This window comes from Dama dama, chromosome 33, assembly GCF_033118175.1.
Source record: "Dama dama isolate Ldn47 chromosome 33, ASM3311817v1, whole genome shotgun sequence".
Taxonomy (NCBI): Eukaryota; Metazoa; Chordata; class Mammalia; order Artiodactyla; family Cervidae; genus Dama; species Dama dama.
This window is the reverse complement of record NC_083713.1, coordinates 76,434,458-76,457,879: the sequence shown is the minus strand read 5'-3', so window position 1 is coordinate 76,457,879 and position 23,422 is coordinate 76,434,458. Positions and strand designations below refer to the sequence as shown.

Here is a 23,422-nt window from a genome sequence, read left to right as displayed (position 1 = left end):
GGTGATAGCACTGGGTGCTGAAGGAGTCTAAAGGAGTGATGTTCAACCCTCTCCAGTGGGAGATAATACTCCTCCCTAGTCCTGAGGGATGCATAGAAGTTAGGCAGGTGAAGTGTGTGTAAAGGTCATTGCCAACCGTTTCAGACGGTCAGATCTCAGATCCACAAGGATTCCACCTTGCTGGACCAATCATTCCAGAGGACTACTGCACCAGTAGTCCTGGTCCCAGGGAGCTTGTTAGAAGTACAGGATTTAGGATATCACTGCAGACTTATGGAATTACAGACTCTGGGCTTAGGACCCAGACATTTGCATGTTTTCAAGCCCTCTAGGTGAGTCTGATGCTCACTGAAGTTTGAGACCCTCTGTGCTATAAGAAAGCTAGGAGAGTAGGGATGCAAGAGGCTGGGAAGAGAGTCAGGGGTTTTAAATGGAGGATCCTATTAATGATAAAATAATGGGTTTTAATGGGACCCTGAGATCAATGGAGAAGTAACGGTTAAAGCATTAAAAGTAAGGAGCATGCATGGCCAGTTGGACTTTTAGAAAGAATGCTCTGGATTTTAGAAAGTTCTTCCATATTACTTATTTGGCCCGTACACATTCCAGTCCTAACTGCCTAAACCTCTCCCTCTCGGTGGAATTACCCAAGTTCACGGTCTCCTGCCAAGCTGACAAAGCCCTAATGTGGTCTTTTGAATGTTCTTTTTTCCTTTTTTCTTGCCCTTAATACATAATGACCACTCATCAGAGTTCCTTTTTACCTACAATGCCAACCAGAACACAGCTGTTAGATATTTGCTTCCTGCAGTGGACCATTCTCCATCATCCTGAAAATCGATTTTTAGAATCTCATTAAAATGAACTCAATTTGTGGTTTGATAAGATGGCCATACACTGGCAGATTTTGCTAGAATATTAAGGTTAGGTCGATTGTGAATCTGAGGAGTCTTTAGGATAAGGGCAGCTTCTCCAGCTCACAAACCTCTCCTTTTAGGTCAAGATAAATCCACATTAACTCCCCTCCATTGCAGCAGTGCTGAGAAATGCCAGTGTCTGGCAGACTTCCCACTGAGACCATAATTGCTGACCCGGCTGTCATAGCTTGTTGTCAGAGAAAGGCAGAGTTCTGGAGGCATATTCTGGCATGTTTGATGGACTTTGGTAGCTTGTCAACAAACCAGCTAAAAAAAGGATTCCACTGAATAAGATTCCGAGCTTGAATCCTCAAGTGAGCTGAGAAGGGTTCTCCTGTGGGCTTGTGACATGGAATCTATTTTCTTACAAGAAGGAAAGCTGGACCTCAAAGTTGACAAGCGAAACCATTGATTCATCCTGAGAAAATCAGTGCCTCTCAGACTCCGGGGCTGTTTGCAGTAACCATGATTTTCAACACAATTACAGTTTGAAGCCTTATCTCATGATACGTTATATAAGAAGAGTGATTATTATTCAGAACATACACTTGCACTGAATACTCGAGGGCTTTGGTTAGCAATCTACAGACCACAGAGATTTCCACAGCCAACTCACATTTACAGAGAACCTCCACCAACTCTGTGACTTTTCCAGGCCTTATCAGAAGCCCATGATAACCTCAGATGAACTGTGAAAACAGTGTAAGTTTCCAAAACTGACTGTGACAATTCCCAAGAATAGCTTTTCTTACAGAATTTCTGATGTGTCTGTGCATGAGAGTAGTTTGGGAAAAAAACAAACAAACAAACAGAATAGGTCCTAAGAAGACAACATAAAAAAAGTCATAGTACAAAAACAACATAGAAACTTTAAATTCCAATCCTAACTTTAGCGGATAGACTGACAGTCATACTTGCCTTCTTAAAATGCGTTTTGGCTATCTTACACTTGTAGACAGTTCTTGGAATAAGGAAGAACAAATTTGACTCCATATTGGATATTTCTTTTACTTTAAACTTCGAATTCTATATTGTTCTTGCTACAAGCTAATCACCAAAGGAATGTTGCCTATAGCTTAAAGTGCACATCTCTGGGAACTCTGCCTCCCACAGCTGAGCTTAAACTAAAGTTCCTTTGTTTAAGCTCATACTCTGACCAGCCCACCAGTGAATGGCTGCAGGAGGGAAGAAATTAACACATCCACTCTGGAATCTGGCTGGAACCAGACAATATTTGCAACAACTTATTACATTTTTATGATACCTCCTGACCTCCTGCTCTTTGTCATAGATGAAACTAGCACCCAAACCCGGGCAAGATGATTCTTTGGGGTACCAGTCCCCCATCTTCTGTATCTGCTGACTTTCTGAATAAAGGTTCTATACTTTGCCCCGTTGCTCATCTCTCAATATACTGGCCTATGATGCAGAGAGCAGTAAGAGCTTGGACTCAGTTCAGTTCAGTCGCTCAGTCGTGTCCGACTCTTTGTGACCCCATGAGTCGCAGCACTCCAGGCCTCCTTGTCCATCACCAACTCCCGGAGTCCACCCAAACTCATGTCCATGGAGTCGGTGATGCCATCCAGCCATCTCATCCTCTGTCGTCCCCTTATCCTCCTGCCCCCAATCCCTCCCAGCATCAGGGTCTTTTCCAATGAGTCAACTCTTCGCATGAGGCAGCCAAAGTATTGGAGTTTCAGCTTCAGCATCAGTCCTTCCAATGAACACCCAGGACGGATCTCCTTGAGGATGGACTGGTTGGATCTCCTTGCAGTCCAAGGGACTCTCAAGAGTCTTCTCCAACACCATAGCTCTGGACTCAGTAACACTCAGCATACCTAAAATTTGCACTTCCTCTGAGCTCTTCACTAATAATGCTGTGCTTAGTCACTCAGTCGTGTCCAGCTCTTTGTGACCCCATGGACTGTAACCCACCAGGCTCCTCTGTCAATAGGGATTCTCCTGGCAGGAATACTGGAGAAGGTTGCCACACCCTCCTTGAGGGGATCTTCCCAACCCAGGGATCAAACCTAGGTTTTCTGCATTGCCGGTGGATTCTTTACCATCTGAGCCAGCAGGGAAGCCAACTACAAGACTAAACTGAAATAATGTATTTATTTTAGGGAACTTCCAAAGTAATAGAAATACTTTCATTTGTTTATTCTTAAGTACACTGGCAATCACTGGGCGTGTTCTTTATTATCTTTGGTGTCTGTGCTAAACTGTGAGATGCAAAATCATTGCCACATGAACTGCCCCACTCAGCAATCAGACACAGTAACACTGACAAGGCAAATGAATCACTCTGGTGGTAGAGGACACAATAAAACGGGAAGCATAATTATAGTCCCTACACGTTTTTAATAACAAAGAGGGGGAGTGAACAGGGCAACAGATAACAAAACTGAGGTGACCAGCATGGACTAGAATCATATGGAATGGACTGGGACATATGGTCACCCCAAGGCAGACAGGTTGACAGAAGGTTTAAGCAGAGTGATAAGGCTCCATAAATCCTATTCACAAGTTCACAGAAGGAAGGATCAAAGCAAAGGCTGCTATTGCACAGAGAACCCTTGTGAAAAGAGCATAATTCACTTGTGGGCTGCTTCTGTTGCTTCACATGATCACCAGTGGTCCTCAACCACAACACATAACAGGGAAGAACACATCTGATCCCATACTAGGTTTATTTCTTTTAATCTTTGTATTCTGTTGATTCTGCTTCAAGCTAAAAATGTTGCATATAGCCTGAAATATATAGGATAGCCCATTCTCAAGGATCTGACCTTTAATGGTATAATATTTTTTGATTCATATAGAGAAAGAAAGTTACAGGAGCATTATGACCTGACTTAAGTGAACAGCTGCAAGAATAAAGAATTCCTGTGCCAGGAAGTTTGCCACAACTAACCACACCTGTCCCTCATCTTGCCTTTAAAAAGGCTTTACTGAAACCCTTTGGGGAGTTCAGAGATTTTTTTTCTGTGCTTGAGCCTCCATTCTCCTTGTGGTCCTGCAATAAAACATTCTCTTCTCCAAACTCGGATTTTTGGGTATTATTTGGTTTCACTGTGCATCGAGCACAGCAACTCGGGCTTGGTAACAACACAACTGCAAACTGAAAAAGTGTTCTCATAATGAGACATTTAAATATTAATATCAAATATTATATGAGACTGTCAAAATTGGAGAGACACCATCCCCCCACCTGCAACTAGTCATTTTGTCTAAAATTGAAGATGCATCATGTTTTTATGCTTGGGAAATTAAACACTCTTTGTTAATGATACTATCTGGGCACGGGCTACAGAGCTTAATGCCAGGAGGCCAGAGAGGGAATCACAGTAGATTCCTCCAGTGACCATTTCAACAAGGAGTAAAGGTAAAACAAACTATAGGAAGAAAGACCTTGACCTTTGCGTGGGAACCCACTGTTGCACTAAGTGACCGATCTAAGTATTAACATTAATTGAGCAACTTCACTTTCTTTTCTTTCTCTTTTTGCTTAAGGGTGAGTCCGGGCAGGGTTCCCTGAGGCAGGCCACCGTGTATATCTATAGTCACAAAAGCAGCAGCTGCAAATGGCAAATAAGGGTTAAAGTCACAGAGGCAGAATCAGTACAGAGTCAAATTTTCCCTTTCAAGTTTTCCTTTACAATCACCAATGTTATCATATGGGTCATGGGACTCAAGTGTGATACAGTCTGTCAAATTACACCCTCGGCAGCAGGACATTAAATCATCAGGAAACATGTTAACGCTCAGTTCTCCCTTCCTTTGGGAACCTCACAAAAGACGTGGTTTCCTCAACTTCCACTGCAAGCATTTACTTGTGTGCTTTTTGAAGTTACTAAAAATCCTTGAGTTCCAAAAAGACAGGTTGTGTTACTTACTTCTCTATCTCCAAAGCTAAGCAAAGGTGGGGGATACAGAGTAATGTTTATTGTCTGTTGAAGGAATGTTAAGACTCTGAACCAACCAGTAGAATTATTTAAGATAGATCAGAAAAAACTTAAGTTAACATGCTTTCACTGCACATATTTGTGTTTATTTGTTTTTTCATAGAAGGGATTTTCCTGTGATTCCTAAATGAACTAAGAAAAAGAAGAGTAAACAGACCTCATTCTTTTCAACTAACTTATTTCTTTTAAATTTTTATTGGAGAATGGTAGCTTTACAATGCTGAGTTAGTTTCTACCGCTCGGAAAAGTTAACTAGCTCTCCGTACACATGTGTCTTCTCTTTTTCGGACTTCTGTCCCATTTAGGCCACCGCAGGGCATTGAGTGGAGTTCCCTGAGCTACCGAGTAGGTTCTCACTAGTTATCCATCACATACACAGTCCCAATAGTTTACGTATGTTAATCCCAATGAACTAAATTGGGATTTAGCTAAATCTTTTCTTCTTATTTTTAAGAAATTTCTGGGCCTCCATCTCCTCATCTACAAAAATGAAAGAGTTGCAATGAATGATCTTGGAGGCTTATCCAGTGATAAAAACTCTGATTTACCAAGTGAGATTCAAAGCTTACATGGGGCCATCCAAGCCCGTAGGTATGGCTGCCACCACCCCACTTTTCTATTTCTCCAGGATTTGCATGCTATAAACTTGGCTTTGAGGTTCCCTATAATAAGGCCATATGGGCCTTGAGCGTGCCAAGGATGAAATATACAACTCTGGGGTCTCTACCATGTGTGATAAACGGCCCCAGATGATGAGATAAAAAACAAAGAGGGCAGCTGAGGCTGGGATGACAAAGAGATTTATTTGGGGAAAGAGAATATGAATTCAGCTCTGAGGCTGATGAATTGTGGATGACACCACTTGGCAATAATTAACCGAATAGAAGCAAGTCTTTTCTGTGGAAAGAAGTTAACCAGAGATAAAAAACGATGGTGGTAATTTTCAATGAGGGAAGCCTGACAGATCATTATAGCTTATCAGAATTTATAATGCTTTTTTAAATTAATTAGTGTTCCCTTTTTTAAAGGAAATTAAAATAGAAGCCCCCAGACAGAATTCCACGTAGCCTGAAGTCTCCAGATGGTCTGATGGAAGTGTTGGAACATTTTGGGACCTGGTATGTAAAAATGTTTACTTCTTTCTTTAAGGTACAGGAGGATGTGGCCCTGAATAGGAGAGAATAGGGAGAAGTTTGATAACTAGCTTACATGTCAGATAAGGGCAGTGATGAACACAGCTAACACTCTTTGAAAGTTTATTGTATGCCAAGTACTATTGCAAATAATTTGCATAAATGAAATGAGCACTATTATTATACTTCTCCTCATAGAAAAATAAACTGTGTTCATAGAGGACCCAAGATTGCCCAAGATAATAACGAGGGCAATAAAGCTAGGTTCAGATCTCTGGTGGTTTTAGTGTAGAGCCCATTCATTTGCTATTACCATAGTAATATTAAATTCATTTGCTTGATACTGAAAGTCCTTAAGATTAACAATCACAGACACAAATATGACAATGCTGACTAAAATGAACTGACTCTCAGGGTTCGAAGAGGATTTTGAGATAGCAGTTTTAAATTCTGACTCCACATAACACTTATCTAGGAACAGAAAATAAAATGCTTATGCTGGGGCCCTTACAGTAATTATGGCTTGATGGACTATGGCCAGAGTTGGTATTTATAATTATATATTCCCAGGTAGTGATTTCTTATGCAGAGTAAGGCATGAGAACACAGCTCAAAGATCAAGGACTATTAGCCCAGGATCTCTTGGATTGGGCAACAGATGAACTTTGTCCTTCAACATCTTAACAACATATGCTCAGGAATTGTAGGGTGCTCACTTTGGTCTGGTAAATAAAGCAATATTATGGATATTAGGAAACTGAATATATTTTCCCTTTAACAAAAGTTCCTCATATCATGTGACTAAGTACTTCCAGACATGGAGTGGAAAGTCCAAGGTGATAGGAATGGCACAAATTGTCCCACTTTGGGGGAGTTGTTCATTCAACAATTTAATTGCCATAAATGAAACTGGTCTCATTTTATGTTGAGAATGATGTATCTAAGTAGATGCGGTCCTTAAGTTTGTGGAACCCATAAACTGGTAGATGAGACAGGTAATTTACAAGGAAAGGCACATGTTAGTATCTATTAGATATCTATTTATGTGTCTAAGGCCCTTCTCCTTCTCTCTTTCAAAATAGAGAGAGATATTTGATACCTAGATAGTGATTGCTATGCACTGAATGTCTATATTCTCCCCAAATTCATAGATTCACATGTTGAAACCTAATTCACACTGAGACAGTATTTGGAGGAGAGGTCTTTGGGAGGAGACGAGGTCGTGAAGCTGGAGTCCTCATGAATGAGATTAGTGTCCTTATCAAAGAGACCCAGAAAGTCCCCTCATCTCTTTTATGAGGTGAGGACTGGTAAGAAAATGACCATCTATGAACCAAGAAGTGAGCGCTCACCAGACACATCATTTGCTGTGCCTTCCTCTTGGACTTTCCAACCTCCAGAACTGTAAGAAATAGGTTTTCTTTTGTTTATGAGTCATCCAGTACATTGTGTTCTGTTCAAACAGACTAAGACACTGATCAATGCTTTGAGAGAAAAGAACGGTATGATTTAAGATAGAAAAATGTGAGCAATATTATTTAAATTGGGAACCAATGGTCAGGTATCAGAGAAGATGACAGTAAAGCTGAGACTGATTAAGAGATGAACTGAAGAAGTCACAGGGAAGGGGGAGCATTTTGGGTAAAGGGCAGAACAGAAGGCCAATATGTAGTGTCTGAGCCCAGAGAGGGAAGGGATATTGCTGGACAGTAAGGCCAGTGAAGCATGCAGGGGTAAGGCCCTACAGTCCAGTTCTTTCTGCACAGGACTTTGGTTTGTTCCTAAGTCAGGCAGAAGTGATTGAAAGGTTTCCAGAAGGAAGTGACTCAGCTCTGTATTTTATGGTGATCCTGCTGGCTGTCACAGAGATGATGGACCAAAAGAAAAGAGGAGTAAAAACAGGATGCTGAGTTAAAAATTCAGGTGATAGGAGTTGTAACTGAACTAAGCTTGCAGCTGTGATGACAAAAAGAAATGGATTTATTTGGGATGATTTTTGGATGTAATACTGATAGAACTTGCTATTGAATTTACTGTGGGGAGTAAGAAAAAGGAAAGATTTCAGTCAAGATTCTCAGGTCTGGTTTGGGTGAGTGGTGTATTTACCGAGATGGGAAAGACCATAAGAAGATACTGAGCGTGGTCAGAGTTGATTAAGAGTTCCCATTGGGATGTGTTCAATTTGAGCTGTTTATGACATAATCAAATTGAGATATCAATCAAGCAAATGAATATGTATTTTTAGAGCTCAGAAGAAATATTTGGCTCAGGATGCAAATTGCCTAATTTATCTAAAGTCAGTTCACCTTTACAAAATTCAGTTTTCTTTTCTACATACTTAGGAATAGCAATTCTTATCTTAGAAGATTGTGTGAGATTTGGCGTGTGTGTTGGACCACACTGAGCCTCTTAAATGATAGTGGGAGAGGGGGATGTTAATGGTGTGCTAGTGGCATTTCTAATGGCAACTGTTGATTTAATCATGAAATAATTGACACCAATAGGGAAGATAGTAGCTCTCAATCACAGCTAAGTTGTGATGAATCATCACTAGTTGTATGAATCACAACTAAGAATGATTATCCTCATTTTCCCATCTATTCTTCTTACATAGACTCTATAAGAGATGATATATTTTAGATAATTCTACATTAATATCTTTGTTTCACACATGCATCTTTATGTCACCAACTCAACAATGTAGCAGGACCCATGTACGTTATTCACTTGGTTCATTGGCAAGAATGTGCTTAGCCAAAGATTTATTAATCTGAAAAACGGTCAGAGAGAGAAAACATAAAAGCTTAACAGCCAAATACCTCATTGATAATAGAGGTGACAAAGGGAAAAATTATAATGGAGGAGGTATTCAATAATTCTTAGAGCAGTATAACCTAGCAAGCTAGGCTCCTATATATCTATACACAGAAATGTGGCATAGCCAGAATTAACTTGACAGACAGCAAGAAGGCATAACTTGTTCAAAATAACTATTTATAAAGATGTGAAAATTATCTTCTTGGTTCATCATGGATTTACTTAATTCATGGAATTATTTAGCAGTAGTAATCATAATTGGGACTTCACTGGTGACTCAGATAGTGAAGAATCTGCCTGCAATGCAGGAGATCTGGGTTCAATCCCTGAGTAAGGGAGATCCCCTGGAAAAGAGAATAGCTACCCACTCCAGTATCCTTGCCTGCAGAATTCCGTGGACAGGGGAGCATGGTGGGTTATAGTCTATGAGATCACAAAGAGTCAGACACAACTGAGTGACTAACACACATAAACACGATCATAATAGGCTGCAAATCACACAAAGAACATAATGTCTATGTGTAGAGTAATCTCTTAGGTTGTTGGAAAAGGGTGTTTGATGTGACCAGTATGTTCTCTTGTCAAAACTCTGTTAGCCTTTGTTCTGCCTCACTTTGTACTCCAAGGTCTACCATGCCTGTTTTTCCAGGCAGCTCTTAACTTCCTACTTTCATATTCCAATGCTCTTTGATGAAAAGGACACCTTTCTCTGATGTTTGTTCTAGAAGGTGTTATAGAACCAGTCAGATTCAGCTCCTTTGGCATCAATGGTTGGGGCATAGACTTATATTATTCTGATACTGAATGGTTTGCCTTGGAAACGAACCAAGATCATCCTCTCATTGTTGAGATTGTATTAAAGTACTGCATTGTGGATTCTTCTGTTGACTATGAGGGCTAATGCATTTCTTCTAAAGGATTCTTGCCCACAGTAGTAATGGCCATCTGAATTAAATTTGCCATCCTTGTCCATTTTAGTTCACTGATTTCTAAGATATTGATGCTCACTCTTGTCATTTCCTGCTTGACCATGTACAATTTATCTTCATCCATGGATCTTACATTCCACGTTTCTATGCAATATTGTTCTTTACAGCATCAGGCTTTACTTTCACCACTAGACACATCCACAGCTGAGCACTGTTCCTGCTTTGGCATGGCCAAAGCTCACTCTTACTTGAGCTATTAGCAATTGCCCTTCCCTCTTCCCCAGTAGAATACTGGACACATTCCAACATAGGGGGCTCATCTTCTGGCATCATACATTTTTGCCTTTTCATACTGTTCATGGAGTTTTTCAGGCAAGAATACTGGAGTGGACCATTTCCTTCTCTAGTGGACCACGTTTTCTCAGAACTCTTCACTGTGATTCATCTGTCTTGGGTGGACCTGTATGGCATGGCTCACAGCTACATTAAATAACCCAAGCCCTTTGCCACAAGGCTGTGATCCAACAGCACAAGAGATGACTCTCTACATGGACATAACCAAATGGTCAACACTGAAATAAGACTGATTATGTCCTTTACGACCAAAGGTGGAGAATCTCTCTCTGGAGAAGCCAGTAAAATAAGACCAAGAGCTGACTGTGGCTCAGATCATGAGCTCCTTATTGAAAAATTCAGGCTTAAATTGAAGAAAGTATGGGAAACCACTGGGCCATTCAGGTATGACCTAAATCAAATCCCTTTTGATTATACAGTGGAAGTAAAGAACAGGTTCAAGGGATTTGATCTGGTAGAAAGGGTGCCTGAAGAACTATGGAAGGACATTCATAACATTATACAGGAGTCAGTGACCAAAACCATCCCAAAGAAAAAGAAATTTAAGGAGGGAGAGTGGGTATCTGAGGAGACTTTACAAATAGCAAAGGAAAAAAGAGAAGCAAAAGCAAGGGAGAAAGGGAAAGATATTCCCAACTGAGCACAGAGCTCCTGAGAATAGCAAAGAGAGATAAAGAAGCATTCTTAAATGAACGATGCAAAGAAATAAAGGAAATAATAGAGTGGGAAAGACTAGAGATCTCTTCAAGAAAACTGTAGTTGTCAAGTAAACATTCATTCACGGGTGGGCATAATAGAGGACAGAAATGGTAAGGACCTAACAGAAGCAGGAGAGATTAAGAAAAGGTGGCAAGAAAACACAGAAGAACTGTTCAAAAAGGTACTAATGACCCAGATAACCACGATGGTGTGGTCACTCACCTAGAGCCGGACATTCTGGAATGTGAAGTCAGTGGGCATTAGGAAGCCCTACTTCCTATTAGGAATGCCCTACTATGAACAAAGCTAGCTGAGATGAAAAATTCCAGCTGACCTATTTAAAACATTAAAAGATGATGGTGTTAAAGCGCTCAATATGTCAGCAAATTTGGAAAACTCAGCAGTGTCTGGAGGACTGTGAAAGGTCAGTTTTCATTCCAATCCCAAAGAAGGGCAATGCCAAAAATGTTCAAAATACCATACAATTGCACTCATCTCATATGCTAGTAAAGTAATGCTTAAAATTCTCCAACCCAGGCTTCAGCAATATGTGAACCGTGAACTTCCAGATGTTCAAGCTGGTTTTAGAAAAAGCAGAAGAAGCAGAGATCAAATTGCTAACATCTGCTGGATCTTCGAAAAAGCAAGAGAGTTCCAGAAAAACATCTATTTCTGCTTTATTGACTATGCCAAAGCCTTTGACTGTGTCGATCACAATAAACTGTGGAAAATTCTGAAAGAGATGGGAATACCAGACCACCAGACCTGCCTCTTAAGAAACCTGTATGCAGGTCAGGAAGCAACAGCTAGAACTGAACATGGAACAACAGACTGGTTCCAAATAGGAAGAGGAGTGCGTCAAGGCTGTATATTGTCACCCTGCTTATTTAACTTATATGCAAAGTACATCATGAGAAACGCTGGGCTGGAAGAAGCACAAGCTGGAATCAAGATTGCCGGGAGAAATATCAATAACCTCAGATATGCAGATGACACCACTCTTATGGCAGAAAGTGAAGAGGAACTTAAAAGCCTCTTAATGAAAGTGAAGGAGGAGAGTGAAAAAGTTGGCTTAAAGCTCAACATTCTGAAAACTAAGATCATGGCATCTGGTCCCATCACTTCACGGGAAATAGATGGAGAAACAGTGGAAACAGTGTCAGACTTTATTTTGGGGGTCTCCAAAATCACTACAGATGGTGATTGCAGCCATGAAATTAAAAGACACTTACTCCTTGGAAGGAAAGCTGTGACCAACCTAGACAGCATATTAAAAAGTAGAGACATTACTTTGCCAACAAATGTCCATCTGGTCAAGGCTATGGTTTTTCCAGTGGTCATGTATGGATGTGAGAGTTGGACTGTGAAGAAAACTGAGCTCTGAAAACTTGATGCTTTTGAACTGTGGTGTTGGAGAAGACTCTTGAGAGTCCCTTGGACTGCAAGGAGATCCAACCAGTCCATCCTAAAGGAGTTCAGTCTTGGGTGTTGATTGGAAGGACTGATGCTGAAGCTGAAACTCCAATACTGTGGCCACCTCATGCGAAGAGTTGAATCATTGGAAAGGACCCTGATGCTGGGAGGGATTGGGGGCAGGAGGAGAAGGGGCCGACAGAGGATGAGATGGCTGTATGGCATCACTGACTCGATGGACATGAGTTTGAGTAAACTCCGGGAGTTGGTGATGGACAGGGAGGCCTGGCGTGCTGCGGTTCATGGGGTCGCAAAGAGTCGGACAATGACTGAGAGACTGAACTGAACTGAATTGTCAACTTACTGAGCAGCAACACTTTGCTAGATACTCTGCTTCTTGCTTGTTGCATCCGAACTCAAAAATGATACAGTCAGCCTTAAAGTAATTAACACTGTCATTTATACATGAGAAACAGAGGCTCAAAGAAGTCAAGAGTGTTTGCTGAAATTTTCATCTTTTGAAGAGCAGACCATGAGTTCAACTGTTCATATCTGAGCACACAAAAGCAATCTGTCGCTCCAAATGTCACTGTGACCAGAGCGAAAAGACGGCCCTGGGGACCTGGAGGCAAGGGGAACCTGGGGAATGTAGAGCCCTTGTCCTGTCATTTATAAAGCGAATGAAGGCAATTAAAAAGTAAAGATTTTAATAACAAATACTTAGGAAAAATACAGACATGTTATTCCTTCTAGAGTTTTAAAAACAGAATATACTAGAAGGGGCTGAGGAGGCTTCAAAGACCTTCAATTTAAGAAGGGCAACCGTGATATTCTCAATTATTCAATAAGAAAAAAGTGATGTTTTAAAGAAATCCATGTATAAGGAAGATTCTAATAAGCTCATAATTTTAAGTGCCTATAATATACATAGAAGAAAAAGCAGAATTCATTAAAAAGAGTACTATAATTTAAAAAATAAATAAATAAAAACTTTTAAAAACAAGTAAGGATGGTTAGGCTCTTGAGCCAAAACATTAAATATCCAGGGAGCATATAGCAGTTGTCAGGCACTGATTTGGGTCTCAGATAGCAGAGTTAGGTTATGATTCCAATCTTTTCCCTAAAGAGACTAGTTATTAGTCTCAAGGAAGCATCAGGCAATTTTAATTTAATAAGATAAGACCCAGAATTGAAGCTCATAAAATGTGGCTATGTGATAGAGTCTGACAGTCAGAAAGTGGGTGACATTTGATCTAGGTGGTGAATGGCTACCAGGAGTCATTCTAGCAAAGGAGAATAAGAATATTCCAGACAAAAAAATCAGCAGCTTTGTCCAGAAAGCCCAGTATATCCAGAGAAACTCTAATTGAAAAAGATACATGCACTCCTATGTTCATAGTGAAAGTGAAAGTCACTCAGTCATGTCCAACTCTTTGCGACCCCATGAACTAAATAGTCCATGGAATTCTCCAGGCCAGAATACTGGAGTGGGTGGCCTTTCTCTTCTCCAGGGGATCGTCCCAATCCAGGGATCAAACCCAGGTCTCCCACCTTGCAAGTGGATTCTTAATCAGCTGAGCCACAGGGAAACCCAAGAATACTGGAGTGGGTAGCCTATCCCTTCTCCAGGGGACCTTCCCGACCCAGGAATTGAACTGGGGTCTCCTGCATTGCAGGGGATTCTTTACCACTGAGCTCCCCTGGAAGCCCCTATGTTCACAGCAGCGCTGTTTGCAATAGCCAGAACATGAAGTGACCTAAACATCCATCCACAGGTAAGTGGATAGAGACGATGTGGGGCATATATACAATGAAATATTACTCAACTATAAAAAGGGATGGGATAATGCCATTTACACAACATTGATGAACCTAGCGATTATGATACTAAGTGAAGATGTCAAATAGACAAAGTTGAATATCCTAATATCACTTACACATGGAATCTAAAAGATGATACAAATAAACTTATTTACATAACAAAAAGTTTACTTGTATCATTTATTTTTAGATTCTATACATAAGTGATATCCAATAAACCTATTTACAAGGCAAAAATGGGCTTCCCTTATACCTTAGTGATAAAGAATCTGCCTGCCAATGCAGGAGAGGTGGATTTGATCCCTGGGTTGGGAAGATCCCCTGGAGAAGGAAATGGCAACCCACTCCAGTACTCTTGTTTGGGAAATCCCCTGGACAGAGGCGGCTGATGGGCTATATCGTCCATGGGGTTGCACAAGAGTCAGAAATGATTTATCAACTAAACAGCAAGAACAACAAAAAATAGACTCAACAGACATAGAAAACAAACGTATGGTTACCAAAGGGGAAAAAGAGGATAAATTAGGAATTTGGGGATTAATATATACACTCTGTTACATATAAACTAGATAAACAACAAAGTCCTCCCGTATAGCACAGGGAGCTTTACTCAATATCTTGGAATAACTTATAATGAAAAAGAAGCCTAAAAAGAATATATGTGTGTGTGTGTGTATAGCTGAATCATTTTTCTCTATACCTGAAGTAACACAACATTGCAGACAAACCATACTTCAATAAAAATTTTACAAGTAAATAAAAAATAAAGACTAGAATCAAGTGAGAAGCTCACAGTCTGCGCGGGGAACTGTGCCTGCATACTTCGTGGAAGCTGAGTAAAGGAAAGGCAGCAAATCAGGGGGGAGTGGTGTATGAAAGTGCCTGAGAAGCGTGGCGTTTCCCGAAGACTGTGAGCAGTGCTTGAAAGGAGCAAGTCAGTACTCATTTCGCAAAGGTCTTGATGAGGGAGGTCACCAGAGCAGCTCCTGACATCTCAAGTGAAGAGACATGGGGGACCATTTTGCAAGTGATAAGCAAGCTGGGCACAGGGGATCTAGTTAGTGGGGCCCACAAAAGAAATCTTAAGGCGTGGGATGTTTGCCCGAAGAAGAAAGACAAACAAAACAAATGTAAAAAAGAGCGGCTGTATGTATGTGTACAATTGATTCATTTGACCGTACACCTGAAATGAACATAACATTGTAAATCAATCATAGTCCAACAAGTTTTTTTTTTTTAAACCCCATTTGGGGCAGACTCTGTCATGCTGACAGATGACTAAAAGACAAACTCCTCAGTTGTCAGTCTGGTTTCATTCTCCAACTGGAGAATGTTTTCCAAATTGGAAAGCAGACTTTCTCAGGGAGGCATTGTAGGCTGAGACATTAGAAAAGAGGAAGGTCTCTCTCTTATTATTAACACCTTTCCTCCTGCAGGCCTGATGAAGTCTATTTTAAGTTTCTGAAAGAAGGTATAGACAGCATGGGAAATGTAAGAGAAGAAAGAGGCAGAGGTCTACACCGCACACTGTCTTTCTGTGACTCCGGGGCACAAAATAAAGGGATTTCTAGCTTTCGTCAGCTTCCCTATGCACCAGTCCTTCCTGCTGCCTGGGGCTCCTTTCTGTCAAGGATGTGACTACCGATGTTCGAGACTCAACTGAGGCAAGAAGGTGTCTCCTAATTCTTTCTGATGCCAACAGTAACACTTGCTTCCTTTCTATTTTTGGTCTCCCTTGGCCCTGACTGCAGGCATTAAATTAAAAGATGCTTGCTCCATACATCTGTGTCTCTTTTTCTGTTTTGCATATAGGGTTATCATTACCATCTTTCTAAATCCCATATATATGTGTTAGTATGCTGTAATGGTCTTTATCTTTCTGGCTTACTTCACTCTGTATAATGGGCTCCAGTTTCATCCATCTCATTAGAACTGATTCAAATGAATTCTTTTTAACAGCTGAGTAATATTCCATGGTGTATATGTACCACAGCTTCCTTATCCATTTGTCTGCTGATGGGCATCTAGGTTGCTTCCATGTCCTGGCTATTATAAACAGTGCTGCGATGAACATTGGGGTGCACGTGTCTCTTTCAGATCTGGTTTCCTCAGTGTGTATGCCCAGAAGTGGGATTGCTGGGTCATATGGCAGTTCTATTTCCAGTTTTTTAAGAAATCTCCACACTGTTCTCCATAGCGGCTGTACTAGTTTGCATTCCCACTAACAGATGTACAGAACAGACTTTTGGACTCTGTGGGAGAAGGCGATGGTGGGATGTTTCGAGAGAACAGCATCAAAACATGTATATTATCTAGGGTGAAACAGATCAACAGCCTAGGTTGGATGCATGAGACAAGTGCTCGGGCCTGGTACACTGGGAAGACCCAGAGGGATCGGGTAGAGAGGGAGGTGGGAGGGGGGATCGGGATGGGGAATACATGTAAATCCATGGCTGATTCATGTCAATGTATGACAAAAACCACTACAATATTGTAAAGTAATTAGCCTCCAACTAATGAAAATAAATGGGGAAAAAAAAAAAAAAAGATGCTTGCTCCTTGGAAGGAAAGAGATAAACCAAGACAGCATATTAAAAAGCAGAGACATCACTTTGTTGACAAACATCCATATAGTCAAAGTTACGGTTTTTCCAGTAGTCATGCATGGATGTGTGAGTTGGACCATAAAAAAGGGTGAGCACTGAAAAAGTGATGCTTTCAAATTGTGCTGGTGAAGACTCTTGAGAGTCCTTGGACAGCAAGAAGATCAAATCAGTCAGTCCTAAAGGAAATCAACCCTGAATATTCATTGGAAGGACTGATGCTGAAGCTGAAGCCCCAATACTTCAGCCACCGGATTCGAAGAGCTGATTCATAAGAAAAGACCCTGACGCTTGGAGAGATTTAGGGCAGGAAGAGAGGGGGCGACAGAGGATGAGATGGTTGGATAGCATATCACCTCAGTGGACATGAATTTGAGCAAACTCCAAGGGATAGTGAAGGACAGGGAAGCCTGGCATGCTACAGTCCATGGGGTCACAAAGAGTTGGACACACCTTCGCAACTGAACAACAACAACGGGGCGTATCTAATCTCTCCTTGCATGTTTTAATTTACACACTTGTTACTTCATCTTTTATAAGCAAGGCTTTCGATCATTCAACAAATACTAAGAGGACCCTGTGTTTTCAACACTATCATGGGTGTGGGGACACCTGACAGGCACATCTACTGCCTTTTGGAAGCTTAGGGGCAAATAGGAAAAGACAGGTGCTAAAAAAAAAAAAAAGGTACACAAATAGTTTATGAAATGCAATCATAAAGAATGCTCCAAAGGAAACATTCAGGATTTGAGCCCAGTGGGGTTTTCACTGATGGGTCAGTGGTTAAGATTTTGTGCCTTCACTTCAGGGGGCACACTGGTCAGGGAACTAAGATCCCACATGAGATGCAGCGTGGCCAAAAAAAATTTTTTTAATTAAAAAAAAAAATAAGTCCAGAAAAGGTTTTATCTTCCTCAAAACCCAAGAGCTTTGTATGATTTGTGGTAGAGCTTAAGTGCTAAGTGAACGTTGTCAATTGAATAAACAGCTGATCGACTTAATGAATTCCAAAATGGTAAAACTTTAAGAAGTTATTGAACTGTAAGATTTCTACCAATCTTTAGCAACACACTCAAATGGAATTTTGAGAAAAATATTTATGAGACAAAGAGAAAAACAAAAAACAGTTCCATAGAAACTACAGTAGGCATATTCATAGCAAGAAATTTCAGAATAATAACATAATGACCCATGCTGAGATAATAAGACTGAACTGTTTTAAATATACATATTTAAAACACAGATATTTATTGGATACAGATTTGTGTCTAATGCACACAGTGCCTGCCCTCGTGGGACTTCTATTTGGCGCAGGGTCTTGAAGAGCAAACACCCAACAAGCCAGAACAAACAGACAAGATTCTGGTTTGCACGAGGCACCAGGAAGAAAATAAAATCATGTTGTGTAACCATGGGTTAATGTTTGGTGCAAAGAAGTTAGTGACTTTGAAGAAGTGATCAGAGAGGCCAAGTGGTGATATTAGAATTAAGAATCACATTGACTGAAGGAGAGGACCATGTAAACCCTGTGAAAAGCTGTTCTGTGCCTAGGGAACAGAAAGTGCAAAGATCCTTAGGTAGGGAAAACCTGGTGTATTTCAGGAATAGGAAGAAAGCTTCCATGGACGGAAAGAAGGAAAAGGAAGTGAAAGGGGTAGGCATGGGACACTCAATAAGGGATTTTAAATGCCAGTCAAGTGTTTCAGTTTTAAATGACATAGGCAGTACAATGATATACTTTTATTTCTTATTGATAAAGATCATTTGCCTACTGCATGAAAAACAGGTTTATGGAAATCCTGGCAGGAGCCTGAACTGCAGGTAGGAGTCTCTGAATGCTCTGGGTAAGACTGGAAGAGGCTGTTACTCAGGGAAGTAGGATAAGTACACGGATTTAAGATATGTCTTGGTGAATGGAACCAGGGGGTGCTTCTGTGAACTGTGTAGATGAGGATCAAGGAGTAGAGCTTCTGGAAAAGGAGAAATTGAGGCTGCTTCCTAGGTTTCTGTTCTAGCAAATGACTGAATCATGCCATTGTTAAGATAGGAGATGTGAAACCGCAAGTTGTTGAGAGAATGGTAATCAAGAATTATGTTTTTGCTGTAATAAACTTGAGAGATGTACTAGACTTTCAGGTAGAGATGGCAAGTTTATGGCATATATAATTCCAGGGGTCAGTCTAGAAGATACATATGTGGAGGTGATCAGCATCTAGTTGGTATTGAAATTAATGGAACCCTATACATTTAGCTGGGCACTGGTGGAGAAAATCATAATTCGAAAATATTCATGCACCGCAATGTCCATAGCAGCTTTATTTATAATAGCCAAGACATGGAAGCAACCTAAATGTCCATCAACAGAGGAGCAGACAAGGAAGATGTGGTAGATATATACAGTGGAGTATTACTCAACCGTAACAAGAATGAAATAATGCCATTTGTAGCAACATGGATGGCCTTAGAGATGACCACACTCAGTGAAGTAAGTCAGAGAGAGACAAATGTCATATGGTATCAATTGTATCTGGATTTTTTTTTAAAAAGTGATGCAAATGAACTTAATTACAAAGCTGAAATAGACCCACAGACAAAGAAAAAAGAAAATCATGGATATCACAAGGGGAAAAGAGAGGGAGGGATGAATTAGGACTTTGGGACTAACACATACACACTGTTATGTATACAACAGATAATGAAGAAGGGTCTACTGTATACCACAAGGAACTGTACTTAATATCTTGTAATAGTCTATAAGGGAAAAGAACCTGAAAAATATTATATATGTATACACACATATATGTATATGTACAAATATCTATGTCTATATTATATTTTATACACACACACACACACACATATATATATATATAACTGGGTCACTTTGCTATACACCTGAAACACAACATTCAATAAAATTTTAAACAAAGAAATAAAGTGGGAGTCCTGAGACAGAACCCTGAGAATGGTAGAGTGGCAGGTAAAACAAAAGAGGAAGCTGGATTTCTAAAAAATGGAAATAGTTCATGGAACCAAATACTACCGAGACGTGAGTGCAGTGAGATCTTAGCTACAAGGAGGTCACTGATGGTATTAACTGAAAGAGCTTCTGTAGAGCAATCTGCATGAGTCTCCCCAGAAAAACAGGACCAGCAGATTGTGTATATTGAAAGATTCATCGCAAGGAGCTGACTTATGTGAGCGTGGGGGCTGGTGAGGCAAGGCTGAAACTCGTCTGTAAGGACCTGCTGTCAGCAGGGGCAGGCTGGGCACCTTCTGCCGGGAGCTGCAATTGAAGTGCACAGGCAGGAATTTTTCTTCCTCCACGGAAAAATTCAGTCCTGTCCTAAAACTTCTCAACTGACTGAATCAGGCACATAGATTATCAAGTATAGCTCCTCTACTTAGCAAATGATGCCAATGTTAAACTCATCACAGCAACACCTGGATTGGTGTCTAGCTGAATCACTGTGGCCTGAAACCTACCAAGCTGACACATGAAACTGACCACCATGTGCCTCGAGATGGACCGAAAACAGCTGCAGTGGAATCGGTAACTAAAGACAAGCTTTTGGGAGAAGCTATTTTGCCCAGAGTGTGGGAGAGGAGAAGGACAGATAGATAAATAGAGCCATTTGGCTTCTGTAGTTGTTCTGTTTTATGACTTATGCAGCAAAGTTTTGTGTTTATAAGAATGAACCAGTAAAAACAAACAAACAAAAAAAGGGGATAAGATGATGTTGAGAGGGAATTTTGATCCAGAGGACATGCTGAGATTTTGGTTTTATAGACTAACTGAGAGTCAGATGTGTGTTCTTTTTTTCCCAAAGGATAAAGCACCAAAGCCCCAGGACTAGTGATGGAAGATTACAGAGAGCCAGCTGGAGGACCATCCCAGACAAGGGCATTCTCCATCCGAAAGGTGCCTAAGGGGGTGCAACATCCCACCACTCACACTATGTACCTGCAGGTAATTTTTCTCCTTACAGCAGGGATCCCCAGCCTCCAGCCCACGGACCTGTACCTCCTGTCAGATCAGTAGCAGCATTAGATTAGACAGAAAGTGCACAGAAGTGCTGTGTAATAAGGGGAACTTGAAGCGGCACTCTGTGACAACCTAGAGGGGCTGGAAGGAGGCTTAAGAGGGAGGGGACACGTGCATGTCTGGGGCTGATTCCCGCAGACATTTGCAGAAACCACACAACAATGTGAAGTAATTACCCTTCAATTAAAAATAAAATTTAACAAAATTCGGATCAATATTTGAAAAAAAAGTAATCCGCTTGAATCATCTCAAAACCTTCCCCCGAGCTCTGGTCTGTGGATAAATTGTCTTCCACAAAACTGGTCCTTAGTGCTAACAAGGTTGGAGACCACTGCCTCAGAGGATGTACTTACTAGATGCAGAGCTTTCCTGGAGAAGATTCCTTGGAAAGGAATCTTGGTAGAATGAGACTACCTCAAAGTCAGGAGCTCTTTTCTTGGTCAAGATCTGGGCTTTAGCCAACCTGAGAACCTTACTGTGGACACTTCTCTTTTTTTTTAAATTTATTTATTTTATTGGAGGCTAATTACTTTACAATATTGTAGTGGTTTTGCCAGGCATTGACATGAATCAGGCATGGATGTACATATTTTCCCCATCCTGAACCCCCTCCCACCTCCCTCTCCATCCCATCCCTCAGGGTCATCCCGGTGCACCAGCCCTGAGCACTTGTCTCATGCATCGGACCTGGACTGGCGATCTGTTTCACATATGATAATATACGTGTTTCAATGCTATCCTCTCAAGTCATCCCACCCTCGCCTTCTCCCAGAGTCCAAAAGACTGTTCTATACATCTGTGTCTCTCTTGCTATCTCGCATATAGGGTTATCGTTACCATCTTTCTAAATTCCATATGTATGCGTTAGTATGCTGTATTGGTGTTTTTCTTCCTGACTTACTTCACTCTGTATAAGGGGCTCCAGTTTCATCCACCTCATTAGAATTGATTCAAATGAATTCTTTTTAACGGCTGAGTAATATTCCATGGTGTATATGTACCACAGCTTCCTTATCCATTCGTCTGCTGATGGGCATCTAGGTTGCTTCCATGTCCTGGCTATTATAAACAGTGCTGCGATGAACATTGGGGTGCATGTGTCTCTTTCAGATCTGGTTTCCTTGGTGTGTATGCCCAGAAGTGGGATTGCTGGGTCATATGGCAGTTCTATTTCCAGTTTTTTAAGAAATCGCCACACTGTTCTCCATAGCGGCTGTACTAGTTTGCATTCCCACCAACAGTGTAAGAGGGTTCCCTTTTCTCCACACCCTCTCCAGCATTTATTGCTTGTAGACTTTTGGATAGCAGCCATCCTGACTGGCGTGTAATGGTAACTCATTGTGGTTTTGATTTGCATTTCTCTGATAGTGAGTGATGTTGAGCATCATTTCATGTGTTTGTTAGCCATCTGTATGTCTTCTTTGGAGAAATGTCTGTTTAGTTCTTTGGCCCATTTTTTGACTGGGTCATTTATTTTCCTGGAATTGAGCTGCAAGAGTTGCTTGTATATTTTTGAGATTAACTCTTTGTCTGTTGCTTCATTTGCTATTATTTTCTCCCATTCTGAAGGTTGTCTTTTCACTTTGATTATAGTTTCCTTTGTTGGAGCACTTTTCTTAAGAGATGGTTGCCTTGCTGTCATCGGATTCTCAAAGGTGCAATCACCTGAAAAGAACTACACATGGTGCTCAAGGGTCTCTCTGTTGTATACTCTATTATTTAACTTGATGCTCTGAGCCTTTTTGTGCAAACATGCAGAGCAATGGACATGGAAAATAGGGACAACTGACAGGACAGAGAAAACAAATGTAGGAGGATGTGTTAAAGAGAAATTGAAATATTGCTGCAAAATAGATGGCTGAAGTAGTAATATAAATACGCTTTTTATTTCAGCATGAATGCTTCATGTTTAACCTAAAATAAGCCTCCTCCTAGTGTAATAGGGAAGAACAAATATGACTCCATATTATATCTTTTTTAAATGGATGAGAACATTTTTTTTTTTACTTTAACCTTTGTATTCTATTGCTCAGAGTTAAGGATTTTGCTGATGGCCTGACATATACAGGAGAGCCCATTCAGGATTCTGACCTTTTAAGGGTATAACACTTTTCCATGCACATAGGGATACAAAATTATGGAACAGAATAATATTTATCTTGCTGGAGATTTACAGGAACATTGTTTCTTGATCTATGTGGACAGCTGTAAGAAGAAGGATTCCAGGACCAAGAGGCTTTCAACAATTAACCATTCCCCTCCCTTACCTTGCCTTTTAAAGAGTTTTGCTAAATTCTGGGGAGTTCCGGGTTTTTGGACAGGAGCAACCAGTTCTCTTGCCTGTCCCTGCAATAAACATTTCTCTGTTTCAAACTCTGATGTTTCTGTTTATTTGGCCTCTTTGTGTATTGGGTACACAAACTTGCATTTGGTAATATTAGTTGTAACAACTACTATCAAGAGAAGAGATAACATGGGAATCTGGATGCCCCAGAGATCCTGGATTAGGAAACACCCATGCCCTCACCCTAGATGTCTGTGCTTTTTGATAGAAGGGCTGGAGAGCAAGGCAGCTTCTCCTTGGTTTAATGGTTTGTTGGAGCATCTGTTCTAAGCACATTCTTTCTAAAAGTGCTTGTTCAAGATAAAGGCAATCTTTTCACAGTTCTAGAGTAATATAGAGTTCTACCTATGTTTGTGACCTTCCTTATCTGCAAGATGGAGCT

At 40.7% G+C, this 23,422-nt stretch overlaps 1 protein-coding gene across 2 annotated transcripts in view; it reads right to left on the bottom strand.

Moving 5' to 3' along the window:
- The window catches only part of CNTNAP5 (contactin associated protein family member 5), a 984,962-nt gene that overhangs the window by 526,295 nt on the left and 435,245 nt on the right, over positions 1-23,422 (bottom strand). The window lies entirely within an intron of this gene.